Below are 16,046 nucleotides of genomic sequence, written 5' to 3' on the forward strand. Positions count from 1 at the left end.
TAAAATGATAGGTTAATTTTCGTATGGTTTGTCAACTTATGTCAAAGACTGATGTCTGGGCTTTCTGGAGGGAGGGAGGGAGGGAGGGAGGGAGGGAGGGAGGGAGGGAGGGAGGGAGGGAGGGAGGGAGGGAGGGAGGGAGGGAGGCGATGTGAAGCAGGGGCCAAAGATGTTTTCATGACGTATTTTGGTGCTCCCAAATGTGACCTGACCACAGCATCTCAACATCAACTTCAAGCTGCTATTGATAACAGTCATATGGGCATTATCAAGCATTCTGTCAGTGTTAGAGACCAAGCCAAACTGACTACTGTTTCATCACCTCGACGCCAGTGCATGTCTCAAAGCAGTCCCAAACTTAGAGGGCCACTGACACTGAAAATTATTTTAAAGGTGTACGTACATACACGGAAATATTTTTATATTTTAAAACAAGGTTTCTATAAAAAATTGCATTATAATGTGCATTTGGTTTTAAGCAGCAGGTTTGAGGTGTGTACATATGACGTAAAAGTGAGAACGGATGTCACTTTAGCGGAAAACTTATTGATGACTACTCTCTGTTCGCGTTGACTTTGTGCTTTGAAAATCTGTAATAACTTCTGCACAATAGGGCAGACAGTAACGATCTTGGTATCGTTCGAAACCGCAAGTTCCCGGATTTTCTATAGTTAGGGTAACGACGGCGTATGTATTACACAGGCGGTTTGATAAGGCTTTTTCATATCAAAAGTCGTTAGGGTTCTTAACTCATTAAGAAGGTATGGTCTTACAGCAAGAATGCTGCTAATATTCTCGTTCTGCTTTGTCTTGATAGCCTGCGACTTCCTCTACTGTTACCTAACATCTTTATATTGTAATATGACCTCTAAATTGTACAGTTAATGGGATATCTCTTAACATCTGAGTGTGGTAAACAAATACAGCTGCATCATTAGTGACTTCCGAGCGCAAAGTCAACGCGAACAGAGAGTAGCTTAGGCAGTGAATGCGACAGAACAAGCGGCTCTAGTTATGAAGACAGCAGGCGAGCTCAAGAAAGCTCTGCGTAATCATACTCTTCACGAGGTACGATCGGTAGCGGGCAAAACACTATTGTTTACAGTTAAGCCAGCCTCCGGATATGTTTTTCCATCACAGTTTGAAATGGTGTGTGTGTAGAACCTTTAGTATTGTATGGAGTAGATACTGGTGATGTGGAGCATCATTAAAAGGCTCGGAAGATGTTGAAAGTGAAGCTGTAGAATAGGTGGAGCTGTCTAACGTTGAGCTTGTCAGTGAGACACTATCGCTGGTAGCACCCGAAGATGAGCAAAGCGAAGGACTACTTGATTTATCATGGTATTAAATGGTTTAGGCTGATAGTACAAGTCATGTAGTGGAATTTTGTTTAGGTGTAGTTGTGGTTGCTGACTTCTGGCCGACAGTGGGTGAGTTCCCATGACATGTACTCTGAAGTATCTGACAAAATTGCATCACTGAACACCCAGGATTGTCTGGCATCTGCATAGATATGTGGGTTCTGCAGACTGCGTAATACCAATATTAGCAGGACTATGGCATTGCATGAAACTGATCCTCCTTCAGCTCATGAGAAACAATTATAACAACATTACTGATTTCAATAATGGATTTCACAGGAGATATACTTCTTACCGTCAATTAGCAAGATAGTGTAAACTGGCTGTCATGCCTCTTGTCAGCAGTTAGAAGATTTTGGACCACCTTTGAAATTGTTCAGTGGCTCCTAGTTTTAATCAATTTAGTTCATCACTACAGACCATCACAGGATTATAAAGCCACGCCCTATACGTGACCAAACCGGATGTTTTCCAGCTCAATTTATCAATTAAAACTTAAAGCAGTGTTTTATAGATAGGCTATATTATGTGGTAACAATAGAGCAAGAATATGACAAATTTTGTTTGAGAAAATTTGGAAAGTCATTGCGTATGACGCAAAATGCAAACAGAGTTTGCGTGGGCGTCTAGACCGTTGTGCAGAATGGCCTCTTTAAGACTGTTTTTAAAAAAGCCGGTTTTTTAAATACTGCTGTAACCTCTTTTTTCTAATACTTTGTGTTACGTCCTCTTGCTTTCTGGATTGATTGAACTCGTGAAGGAACACTCTCTACTAACTCATGCATTGTCTCTAAAGAAATTTCACGCTATGCCGCCTTTGCTGCCGCTGCCCTCCTACAGTTCTGTCTCATCATGAGGGTGACAAGTGTTTGCTACTACCTTTAAGTGTTGCCAAGGGTTCTCAATTGATTTGGCGTTAGGCGAACACGGAGGCCAATCTAAAATAGTGATGTCATTTGTTGTGAAACCATTGGTCGGAGATGCCGATGTTTGGCTGTAAAATAGCGGCATTTTTGACAAGCATGGATTTCTCTCTCCGCATGGCAAACTCATGATTTGGAAACAACTTGTCCCATGCTCTCCTCAAACTCTTGTTTCAGCTGGCGATTTCTCTTTTTTTGTCACCTCCAGATAGCGGTCATACCTGTCAGATGTTTTCTCGGCCAGCCAGATTTTTTTCTTATAGCTTAAGCTTGGTTCACAATACACCTCATGTTGCGTCGCGTTGGATATTCTGACGCAAGACACGACGCGACGTGTGGTGTTTTGTATATTGTGAACCAAGCTTAAGTGCTCCCTCCACTAGTCTTTCTAGACAGTTTGTCACCGATCCACGTGAAACATCGACGGTTTTGGTGATGTTACGTTCACCCAGACAACATTCTCTCAAGGCTTCAATTTCACCTTAACATGGACTGAGATGTCAACCTCAGGGCATCATCAAACTCACACTTGCTGTTCGACTTTCCTTTAATTTCAACTAACAAAAGATTGGTGACTCAGTTGCAGGAACCCGCAATTTGGTATCTCCGTAAACTCAAACAATGACATACTAGACAATCAAGAGATTTCTCGCCATCTACATTGTTTTGCAACATTTCAACCACAACTGTTTCAAACCGGAAGTCACACTTTTAGAAATTTGAGTACATATAAAGAATTTAGTACGTTTTTCACAAGGTTTAGTTTTCTAGATATTATTCAAGTTATTTTGTTGACAAAAATGACGAATAGTCCCGTCAATGGCGTCATAGTGGGTTTTCATTTTTAAAGAAAAGCTGAAAAGTTTTGTGTTTCAAGTAGATTGTGACTAAAGCATGTGTAGGTTTCTTTAGCAAATGGCAAAACCGAATAACAAAAGTCTTTTGTTGAGCTATTTATCACGTGTTTGTTTTGTGTTGAAAGTAGTGAGCACTTCAAAATTCAGAATCTGTCACAAGAAACAAACCAAATAAGGAGAGTCCTTCCCTATAGTTTAGAATAGAAAATTTGCAGTAAACTAAGTTTAAATTATTTCTCCAAAAGCTTTTACAATAATTTTGTTGGTCACTGTTTTTGTGCTTGCTTTTTTATTTTATATGTGCTTGTTATTTTCCCAAAAGCAGTGCTACATTCTCTACCTCGTAGTGGTAAAAGCAGAGGTATGTTGTATGTACCTTGCTGTAATCTTGGCTACATCAGTGGCAATCAGGTGATTCAGAATCGTTGTGGAAGGATGTACGCCAAGAAGCGTATCAAAACTGCACATCTATTACAAGCAGGTAGATTCTATATCTCAATTGAATGCAAAATGTTTAATTTTTTGGCTGTGACAATGTCTCTATGGTGATGCTGTTTGTTCCTTGCAATCACATGGAAGTGCCTCTCCTTTAGATGATTCAGTCGTAGAAGAGCCCAAACTACCAACCATGCCATCATCTACCAAACTGTCCTATTTCACCAACCTGTCTGGCAGCTCCAGTGATAGTTGCAGCTGCAATGACACAACATGGTTCTAAGGAATTTTTCACTGATTTCAAAAACACTACTTTTCCATTGTTGCAGTCAGGGTGAAAATTGTCACCCAGACGATTACTAGTTTAGCGTTACATCTCTGGTTCATTAAGTTTGCAGGAGAATGTGCCATAGTATGTTCCTGATGTTATCATGACTTTGATAAGCAAGAAACTGCTGCCATAGGACAATGCATGATCTCCAAACTGATCCAAATACTACTGTATTTGTCGTAACTAAAAATACACGAACGCACATGTACCACAGCCAATGTCTCTGGATCATTTTTAGTGTCTTTGTTGTGGCCAATGATAATCAATGCTATTTCTTTAGTTGCCATTTAGCTAAATGCTTGCAATTTAATGTGTCCACAGGGTTTCCCCCATAAATTGTACTAATTTTCTGACCACGCCCACTCAAATTTTTATGCTGCCTCCCCCACAAAAGCTTTTGTAGGTTTTACTTACCGAGATGCTTTGCTTCACAACAGTTGTCACAGGATGCTCAGGCAGAAAAGGAACAAATGGTTTATCTCTCTGACGTAGAATTTTGGTTCACTGTGCTCAACCACATGATAAGCCTGTGCGAAAATTTCCAAACCTCAAGAAGTTGAGAACCCAGATATCTATCTACAGACATATAGCTGCTCTTGTTAGAGAATAGTGTACCAACAGTTAGGGACCTAATAATGGGGTTTGTGATAACCACTGTTTATCTTTGAGTACTTGTATTTGGGAGTGCTAAGTAGGGATGGAGCCAGTAGTTAATATCAATCCCAGTTTTCACTTTGGGATAGCAAAGCTCTGAAATCCTTCCATAAAATGCCCAATTTTTATGTCATCTTGCGTGGCTACGCAGGGGCCATGATCTTTGACTATCCCTATGGTGCTAGCACGTTCGGACAACGTTGGGATGACATTTCTTACTGTGAAATTTGCCACACTGTTTGCCACACCTTTCTCTGCGTGTGACATAGAGTCGCATGCATGTGCCGACTTTCCAGTTTCGTGGGATCTTCGCCGTTCTTGAAGCTGCTCACAGGATCTGCGCTTCTGCATTCATTCCACACGACTTGAAACACTCAACTATCTAGCCTATTCATGAAACTTGAGTGCCGGTCAACTTGCCAGTTGAATCTTCGTTTTGCTCACGGGATTTTTGTGTCGTTCACAGGATCTTTGCTTTCCCACTGTTTACCTGTTACTTGAAACACCTGTCGATTTACTCGTGAGATCTGAGTGACTATCAACTTGTCGACAGTTTTGTTGGATTTTTCCCGTTCTTGGCTGGAAACAGGATCTCCGCATCCCTCACAAGATCTTTGCAGAAAATGTGCACGTGCCTGTGATATAGAGACTGTTCTTTCTAACTGGTAGAAGAGAATGTACGAGTCCTGCTTGCGTGGGACTGGAACGCATATGCCGCTTGCCATAGCATAATCAAATTATCTAGCGATATGGAAGTTGAAAAGGGGAGGGGCTGGCTGCACGAGACTATTACAATGCCTTGTACTGTAATGAAACTTTAGGAAATTACTTCTGTATAGATTAGCTTGTGTGCTTTTGACTAATTAATGTTCTAGCATTGCCTAGTACTAATGCAACTTTACTTCTGTATATAGTATTAGAGTAGCAGCATTAATATTAACATAATGGTCTAAAATTAATTCTTAATTAAATATACTATGAGTTGTAACAATGCATGCGTTTCTATAAAAAGGACATGAACAAGAATACAAAATATTTATGTAATAACTAAAAACAAAGTAGGGATGGCTGTGTACTTTAAGCTAGTGCTTGAAGAAATAGGGGTCTACCTTTTGCAGACAAGTCCTCATACTTTACATCTGAAACCAATCTCCCAATCCCTACTTCACTCTGTTTGCTTTGAAGGTAGCTGCTTGGATAGGAGTGAAGCATAGATTTAATTGTGAGAGAAACTATGAGTACTTGTCTGCGAAAGTTTTGACCCTTATTTCTTCAAGCACAGCTTAAAGTACGTAGCCATATTTTTTACATAAATATTTTTGTATGCTTTTACAACTATGTCATATCATATGGCAGTCTTTGCCCTAATTGGTCTTATCTTTCAACAAAACATCCCAGGAACTACTTATTAGCCTCAAACAACTCCCATTTTGCAAAATACGACTACAAGTCATTGTCTTCATAGCTAATCACTGCCTACTCATGCAGTAAAGCACCGCGGGTCTGGACCAAGTGGAATTCAAGGCAGGGCGCAGCGCTCTGCCTTTTGTATGCTGAGGACAACCCTTGTTTAGATAGCAACAGGTTTTTAGGTTAAGAACATTTTTAAAAAAACACTTTGAAGTGAAACACATAGAAAGATGATTATTTGCAATCCATTAGTGGACATATTGTACAACAGACATGAATTTGGTTGTGATTTGCTGTGCGAATCCAGTTAAATGGATAGGCAGGCAAGCCAACAAATTATTGGACAATTGATTGCAAATGATCATCTTGGACTGTTGTGTGCAAGTGTTTTACTGAAACTAGACAATGGATACAGATGGGGAGGATGCTTTCCAACATAGGCTGTGAAGAGTAAGCAGACAGGGAACAAGCAAACTAACTTAGAAATTATTGGGTATAGTACCATAGGATTGGTATATTTTGCGAGGTCAAATTTTTGCAATTTCCCATCTGCAGACTATTGTGATTTTAGTTTGCAATTTCTAATAAATAGTACTATTTCATAAGTAGAATGGTGTCTGTTTGCAAATTTTAATGTTGTGATTTCTTTAAAATTTCAAATCACAAAACTAAAAATACCGTAACAAAACATTCCAATCCTATGGTAGTGGATGAACTGAAGGGTCTGCATTGGTAGATACATATGTAGGGACTTTAGCATTTCTAATTTGTCAGATGTGTTTTAAAGGGAGGTTGCCGTACTCCCAAGCTGATACGAGTTTTCTCTTTAGGTGTGTTCTTTCTAATGTACTGTGCTTGCGTGCAATTTTTCAAAATTTTCTTCCATTGTCTTAGCATTAATATAGTGATCCATTTTTTGCTTCCAGTTGAAGCCGGATATTGTCTACTCTGATGTCTTGGGGGGGGGGGGGGGAACAGCCAAACTCTCTCCGATTTAAAGCATAGGTTAGTACAACTGTCACAATGATCGCAATACTAGAAACATTGCACTATCATGAAAGCCTATTTGTTGAAATCTGAGTGCATGAGAAAGTTTTGTTTTGTCTGTCATGAAAATACGGAATATTTACGTGTGCACATGTTGTTGTGATGATTACCAAACTGAAAGAAGTAGCAGGTAGAGTTCACAACCGTTTCAAACCAGGTAGCTGGGTGTTTGCTTTAAACCTTTGGCACACTTGGAGCAAGTTTTAGGCATTGAGTTGATCATTAGAGACAGTGTGTAGCAGTCGACTTACGCGTTACCTGGATGCCAACGGAAGTCAAAAGTGATGGGGAAATGATGTGTAGCAGCAGGATGCTCTAATTCACACAAAGACAAAGTTAGCCTATTTTGCTTTCCACATGACCCTAGTCTGTGAGCAGAGTGGACGCAACAAGTTCAAAAGGCATGCAATTTGTGGAGTCTTCTCTTTTCTACATCTGTTCTGTGTGAGCAACGCTTCACTGAGGACTTATTTGAGCCTGACTCTGCACTGGCTTCAACGTTTGATATATCTGAACGAAGTAGACTGAAGTCCAATGCGCAGTACTGTACATATGCTTTTCCCAGAACAGTCGACATTGCTCTTGCAATTTCTGCCATGGCCATGACCAATCAGAATGAAAGGCATCAAACAGACACTTGACTGCAACGACATGTGACGATATGACATCGTGCCCAAAAAGTGTGGAGTGTATGAGAAAAGGGAAGATCCAGAGTACGTGCAACACAATAATTATAATAGCATGCAAACCATGCCAGTGAAGTCCGCATGCAGGTAAAAACCCATGCAACTACAAAGATCGTGCACAAGAACCATGCAAATGAGACTGCGCTTGAACTTGCATAGTAAAAACTACCGACCTATACTCAATGCCTAGAATTAGCTACATTCTGCAAGACCTGCTTACCACTGATAAAACTGACACAGCAGCAACATCAACATCAACAGCAACTGAATCAGTTGAGTCAGCAGACAGGCAATGACGGTAGCAACAATGAAAGTGACAATATCGTATGAAAGGCTCAGTGTTGGACTTGGCTGAGTGAAGGCATCATTGTAGCCAACAAAGTCTGCCATACAATGCCTGACATGCGCAGTCTGTGTCTTTCGTGATTGCTACGTTTATGTTTTAGACGCAAACGCTATTCAAAGTAGTATAGTCAAACGCCGTGGAAAACATTCATTGCCAGACAACCCATAAAAAGTACATGGTCTGTACTAGGGCCTGTAATAAGAACGTCAGTTCTACAGTAGAACCTCGCTAATGTGAACAGCCCTGTGCCAAGCCTTGTTCGGTCAAATATGCACATTTGCTGAAGACTAGATAACCACTTTCATGCGGCAGCTACCTGAATCAGGCTGCCTCAGAATTCCTATTATGACTTGGGTACGTGAGGCAGGGTGCTAAAGATGATTCGGTTTAGCTTCGGTGTAGTGAGGTTCTACTGTACTCGTGTTTTCCATATTGCTAAATAGCTATATAGACATTAAGAGCAAGTCAAAACTGCAAGCTTCTTTTCTGAAGTTTTGCATTTACTTTGAAACTTCTACAAATTGAAGAGCATTTGCCGTTGTTTCCGTCCCCCCCATCATGTCAGAGAGAAGACATCCGGCTTTCGCCGGAAGCAAAAAAGAGGTGACTATTTTAAGGCTAAAACCATGTCCACACTAGACCAGAAATGGATTGCAATCCGATCGTGATTCTTGCTTGTGGAAAGCATTGATACAGCGATGTAAGGCAATTGAAATTGAGCGAGAACAACGAAATAGTGAGAAGGGTTAGATGTTCCCACTACACTTGTAGCACAAATGAAGGTAACACCTACTATTTCTAATTGAATTCAACCAATCGTGATCCGATGTGGATTGGATTTGTCGTGATCGGTGCGATCTAGTTGCCAGTATAACAGGCCTTAAAGGAGAACTCTAACCAAAATCAGCAATCTCTCAGATGAAAGCGTCACTTCACAACACAACCCCTTGTAACCATTTACTGCAGACGTTTACCATAACAGAGAAATAAGGCATTGAAATTACCTGTGTGGGTGTGTTTAGTACCCGTATAAGTAACTCTGGTTGCTGGTTAGCAAGGAAGACCGATGCCTGTGCACTTTTCAAGGTAAGGATTGTGAGACGTATGGTGTCAAGTTGTGATTTATTGGCTAAAACAAACTGGGAGCCCAAAGTTATCATGCAAGTATTGACTGTGTCAATACAACTGTGGAGCCTCAAAAGGAGACCCTTCTTATATCAGTTTATTGATCAGATCTTGCTGCATTTTGGGTACATTAGGAGCACTTGGTACTTCCAAACGAAGACAGAGAGTAACTCATACATATGGAATCGTCTGAGCAACTCATGGCTCATTCTCTGCTTTTGTAGCTGGCTGGACCATAAGCTTCTTGCAGGAAGATACTAGACCGTGTATATTTCTTCCAGCAAGTTTTAGTATTTGGTGAGAGCTACCCTTTAAGACGACATAAGAAAATTCTGGAAAATTGTAAACAGGCACAGTACGTTATAAAGAACACATCTAAAAAGAAAAATCATATCGGCTTGGGAGCATGGCTTCTTTAAGTTTGATGTATCAGATTGATAATGCCATTATGCATTTAGGCTGAATGTATTGCTCAGCGTGGTAACCTGGTGTATCAATTGGAAGATGCATGGGGTCAATGTGTGTCATTTGCAAACCTTGACTCGAGGGCAGTCCAGATGGTAAAAAGAGAGGTTTCTGTGCCGAAAACAGAACTGAGATTTTCATCAGCATCAACAGGTCATATGTCAGTTTTTTTGTTTGCATGTAGTTTTGTTTGTTGTTTGTTATTGTGTTTGTGTGTTTGAAATGTGTGTGTTGTGTGGCAACAAGCTGCATGATGATAGTTGTTTGATGGTTTTGGCTGTTGTTTTTGAAGATGCAGTGTTGCCAAGTAGGAGAGATCATTGCCAGTTGGCAGGCAGGAAAGAATTTTATGATTTTTACTGGTTACACTTCCACTACTGTCCCTTCTCTCTCACTTTAGACTTTAGGGGTTGTCCATTTTTTGGCATTTTCACGAGCATACAAAGTATTTTGCTTTTCCCACCTTTCATGAAAACGTACGATAAAATGTTGGTAGCCTGCAACAGTGTAATTTTCACTTAAACAGCATTGTGAAAGAGCCTCTGTATCAGCAACTCAACAAATGCACCTTCAGCATTGAACTGTGTTGAAAGTATTCTTGGTCTTTCCAACTTATCAAAATGCATTCGAATACTTCTTTTCTTTTTTCACGCTGCCCGGTTTCCAGAGTTTTTGTGCATTCCTAACAGCATTTTGACAGCCAAGACGCTCAAAGCTGGCAAACATGAACGCGTTAACAAAGTTTTGATACATGCTACTTGTCTTTTGGGCACTGCTGTGGCCGTTTGGCTCAACTGAATGAGGTGGACATTTTCTATGCCAAGCTCCATGCCAAGCACACCAACACCTCAGATGTGGTAGCTATTTTGTACAGTTAAAATGTTTAATATCAGTTTGTGAAGAACCAGCAATGTTGATCACCTTCAGTCAATAGCGTTTCTTGCGAATACAACAGAACCTGCACATGTTCATCTACAAACGTTTTGCAAAAGTGTATGGCAAGTCCTAGCCCTTCTCATTAGCATGCGCTTTGTACGCTTGTGAAAATGCCAAAAATGGACAACCTCTTACGAAATCACAATAACTTTGGTATTTTTGTTCTTTTGGGGTGATCTTGGTATCATTTGAAAGCCCAAGAACTTTGATTTTTTCCAATAGCACAATGAGCCTTATAAGCCAGACCTACGCGGAAGATAATGATTCTGCATATTGATCAGCTACTTGAAATGCAGGCATGAGAAAGGATATTTGGAGTCACAGAAGTCAGTTAGTGTCTGCAAAGCTATGCCCGATGCTATGTGGACAATGTATCACAACACTGCATAACGTACTAAAAGTTTATAGAAAACTGTGACACGTGTCTAGAAGCGGCAAGGTCACAGCACAAGTTGTCCCTGAGGAATTTGGTGCGTTATGAGAAGTGTGACAGTTTGACACTTGTGTTACCATATAAGGAAATTAGTGGTGGGTTTGACTAAATGACTGGGGTGGAATTATTATAAAACGCCGGTTGAGTAGAGTAGAGTCAGTTAGTGATTTCTAGGCATTTGGGAAGTGGACGTAGAAAGGTTGTGTGTTGTTGTCGACCCAGATCGTCGTTTTGAACGTTTTAAACGTTTTAAATGCATTCCCTTATCGTTTAAGAACACCATTACAAAACCTACTGAGTCTAGTTACCTATCATGATGCTGACTGCAGTGTTTAAGGAAATGCTCATCAGCGTCCACCAGGTAAATGTACGTAAATTACTAATTATACAGCACTTTGCGTTAGTCAATATGTCCTTCACTTTGTTGTGTATTAACTTTACTGATTGCAGTGCTTGATAGGGTTATTGAAGCTGCCAGTGTTTCATATTGTGCAAGGCCTTCAAATTCTTGGCTCAATGGATCGTCTTCTTAAGTCCTTTGGTGAGCTTTTATTTGTTCTAGTACAGTAGAACCTCGCTAATCTGAACAACCCCATGCGAAGCCTTGTTCGGATTAGTGAATTTGTTCGGATTACAAAAACGTATAGCCGTCTGAAAACGCGTAGCCTTGGAGGTTCAGACCTTGCCTTGGACACCTAGACCACTGGCGCATTTATGTCTAATACCGCGTTCAAGACTTGGACACTTTAGAACTATGGCAGGTATAGTAAACATTGATCTAGATGACCATAATCGGCATCAAAACGAGGTCTTTATCAAGTATTTTTAGTATAGCAAAGTAATGCCAATGTTAAAGAAATTTATCTGGTCCAGCTCGCTTCTGAAGTCTCTAGTGTGAACGTGGTATTTGTCATGTTTGTGGTAAAGCACACAGCTGCAATGACTGTACATACCTCTAAATAATGTGACAGTCAGGATTTAAAATAGTCAGATATGTGCATTTGCTGAAAATAAAGTTTATTCCCAAATAGGAGAATAAGTGGGGAAAACCCGTATCTTCTGAAGTAGACGTTCTAGCGAGTTGATTGCAACATCATTGGAAAGCTTACAAGGAAGAGGTTCCAGATCAGTCAATGAATACTGTGATTGACTCTATTATGACACAATTAGTAACTTCCGGTATGACACCCGCTTGGCCCTGTCGTACTCTCGCATTTACACCAGGTGTCAGATAACTTCAAAGTCATTGCTATAACGCCCACTACTTGAATGCTGATGTGGACGTACTTTGAACTATGGATTGATAAGTAAAACAGCTGTAGCTAGCTAGCCTATGTAGTTGAACCTTTGAACTTGAGTTCATAGGGAAACGTTTCTATGCTGGAACCGTTTATTCCACTAGCAGTAATTAACTACTCCCATCTCTGCTCGTCAATTCCTTATCTATTAACCACAATTCCCACGTATTCTCCTATTCGGTAATGGACTTTAGATCTACTTCAATTTGGCAGCAATGTGGATCAGGCTGCCTATTAGATCTGGGTACGCGAGGCAGGGTGCTAAAGGTAATTCGGACTAGCGAGGTTTGGATTGGCGAGGTTCTACTGTATGCTGAAAGTCTCATTTACTTATTTTTTAGGTGCAAGACTTTGGCAGCACATCCTGAAACCTACAATTGAGACTTCCAGGTGAGATTGGAAATTAGGTTAGTTAATTAAGTTAAGGAACTGGTTTCTGTGGTGTCTAGCAATCTGCAGATTTAATCTTAGTTGAAGAATACATTGCAAATTTTTGGAAGTCAGACGTAAGAAAAATGTTGTTCTAAGTGTGCTGTAGGCATTATAACAAGCGACTTGGTAGTCACACGGCTGTTTAATGCAGCTTCCAAGGTTCTGAGAGCCCATGATTCAGAATAGTGTAGCAGAGGCGATAGTTGCAAGACACACCTCCAAGATACCCAGACCCTCACTATGAGATTCAACACTCAATAAGTCAAAATTATGTTTACGACTGAAAAAACAAAGACTATTGCTCTGCTGTAAAGTTTTGGTGTTAGATACCATGTAAATGTTCAGCAACGACTCTGTGGTATTTCAATAAAGAGGTGGATGTGAACATTGAGGTTTTTAGGAGTACCAAGAGCACAATCTGACATGCTGTACTCAAGAGCAGCAGATTTGTAATGACGCACAGATGATTAGAGACACGCATATATATATACTCTGGTGTTGCTATGTCAACAACACAACACAAACTGTTTAGCTAATTAGACTTGTCTTAGCATGTGGAGTCTTGTCTGTTGACATTTACGTGACCTTGTATCTCATGACGTATTTGCATCTTTTACACCTACTACGGTAGTAAGCTAGCAGTAAGCTAGCAGTCTGGGTGGGGATGGGGTTTAGCACTATAGTGCTTCATTTTCCTTGTTATCTGCTGCCTCTTTGAAGCATTCCCTCTTTGAACACTTCCACCCAGGTTATTACGGTCTTCCTTTCATCAACTGTGACATGTCTTTCCATGTTTGTTTGCTGCATTTGTTTGGACACGTGCACAGCTAATGCAATCTTCTTGCTGCAAATCTAAGTGCAGTGTACAGTACCGTATATCATCTACTGCGGGTAGAACATGTGTGAGAAGGCTTGGTCACACGGTTTCTGTTGCTCAGCGTCGAGTAACGCCACCCTTCCACATTGTAGGGAGAACTCTGAACACATTTTGGTATATTTGTTGGAAACCGTCAAGGTATTTTGTTATATGTGCTAATGTTAATCTGTAGCGTTAACTAATTCATGCAGACAGTAGTAGATTACAAGTCTAGTGAGCATGCATAGAAGGAACTATAAATAACTAGAGTTCAAGAATTTCAGTCATTCTGTCACCGGTATTTGGCTCGCTTGGTTTTTGTTTTAGTTGCAACTTTGTGTCAATTGAATAGTATCCAAAACACTACATTGGTGACCCCCGAATGCGCAATGTGGCCATTGGAGTTGAATTACATTATGGCAGACGAGGCGTTACCCACAGCAGCCGTCGCAGCAGTCAACGTCAAGCTACTGCCATTCTGGCCTTTCGACCCGCAACTGTTTGGACAGGCAGAAGCTCAGTTCACAACTAGGGGTATCACATTACTGAAGACAAAATTTGATTACATGGTGGCATCACCTGAGTACGCTACCCAGTGTGGAAAATAGGGAATTATTTTGGCTCACCTTGGTAGGACATTCTTGTATGGTGTTACATGAACTAAGTGTCTCCCCTACTGCAGCCATTTTGCTTGTAATTATTAATAACCAACTTCCAAGGGACAAATTGTGTTAAAGGCAGCTGAGGTTTTCTCTGGATAAAGCATGCTAGGAGGCATCGAAGTTCACAAAATTAACAGTTACACCATTGGTAAGGCCATCACCACACGTGCTAAGAGACAAGGTTTACACTATCATATATGTGTACCGATGGATATTTTGTCCAAACACATCCCAACACTGGTGCAGTATTTGGTCGGACAAACAACACATTTGATGGGACATTGTCCTATGTCCTACCGTTATTTTCCACACTGTTACCGAAGTCAGAGACCTCATCGTCACCCCACCGACGACGAATCCATATGACACACTCAGGGAGCAGCTAATTAAGCGAATCGCAGCCTCAGAACAACAACGTTTACAGCAGCTGTTCACTACTGAGGAGTTAGGCTCAGAAAATTTGCACAACTTCTTTATAGATTGCAACAACTACTGGGCGACAAAGCGGGTTTGGTGGAAGTTCCTTCCTCCGCGAACTGTTTCTCCAACGCCTACCTTCAAATGTCAGAATGGTCCTTGCTTCTGTGCATGACAACTCCGCTGACTCACAAAAGCTAGCACAGCTCGCTGACAAGGTCAAAGAAGTGGCAAGCCCAACAGTTTCCGCTATCAACTCAATGCAGGTTACAGACAAGTTGGATCAGCTGCGAGGCGAGGTCAGTTCTCTGAAGACTGACTTTACTCAAATCTCTTCCGACAGAAAAGGTCGTCTTGGAAGCCATTCACGTGGTTGCTCGGCCAGCCCTAAGCCGCCAACAGCAAAAGCTGAAGAACCTCTTTGCTGGTATCACTCACATTTTGGAGATGGCACACGGAAATGCAAAGCACTCTGTGCAGCACAAAAGCAGCACGCCCAGCTGCTGACGAGTATTGCGGGGCCCACTACGTAGTTGTCTTTTCTACATTACTGATCGCACTACTGGACTCCGTTTCTTGGTTGAAACGGGAGCGGAAGTGAGTGTTATACCCCTTTCCAGGATTGAACAGAAATGTCAACTAGACAATCTAAGTTTTCAAGTGGCAAACAGGACTTCCATTGCTACTTACGGCAGGCGCTCACTATCACTCAATCTTGGACTGCGAAGTACATTCCGTTGGGTATTTGTGGTAGTAGACATCCAGAATCCGATTTTGGGAGTGGACTTTCTCAGGAACTACAGTTTACTAGTAGATGTTCTTAGGAAGCAACTCTTGGATGCTCTGACTCACTTCACCGTCCAGGGAGTGGCATCCTTGGATCCATCACCTATCTCCACATTTCTTTCAAAACATCTTGCTGCCGACTTTGAAGCTATTCTCACGGAATTCCTGAATGTATCCAAACCCTGTAATTTTGATCACGCAACTAAGCACGATATGACCCACCACATTACAACACCAGGACCACCTGTTTATGCCCGTCACAGACGACTAGCACCCGACTGACTAAAAGTTGCAAAACATGATGGAATTGGTTATTGTTCGTCTTTCATCCTCTAACTGGTCTTTATCACTACATATGGTGTCGAAGAAATCTGGTGACTGGCATCAATGTGGGGACTACAGAGAATTAAACAACGTCATGACTTTTGACTGATATCCAATTCCTCACATACAGGATTTTACTGTTACTCTTCATGGATCCACTATCTTCACCAAAATTGACCTGGTTAGAGCATATCACCAGATTTCTGTAGAACCAACTGATGTCCACAAAGCCGCAGTTACCACCCCCATTTGGTCTTTGCAA

General features: G+C 41.1%; 1 long non-coding RNA gene across 1 annotated transcript; it reads left to right on the forward strand.

Annotated features, from left to right (window-relative positions):
• The first annotated feature begins 385 nt into the window (after window positions 1–385).
• LOC134181427 (uncharacterized) lies at window positions 386–12,697 on the forward strand. Its single transcript, XR_009970149.1, has 6 exons — window positions 386–1,104; window positions 1,162–1,341; window positions 1,395–1,430; window positions 9,634–9,793; window positions 11,470–11,550; window positions 12,649–12,697. It is a non-coding gene; the product is annotated as an uncharacterized LOC134181427 (long non-coding RNA).
• Window positions 12,698–16,046: the final 3,349 nt, after the last annotated feature.

This window comes from Corticium candelabrum, chromosome 6 (assembly GCF_963422355.1).
Source record: "Corticium candelabrum chromosome 6, ooCorCand1.1, whole genome shotgun sequence".
In the NCBI taxonomy this organism is placed as follows: Eukaryota; Metazoa; Porifera; class Homoscleromorpha; order Homosclerophorida; family Plakinidae; genus Corticium; species Corticium candelabrum.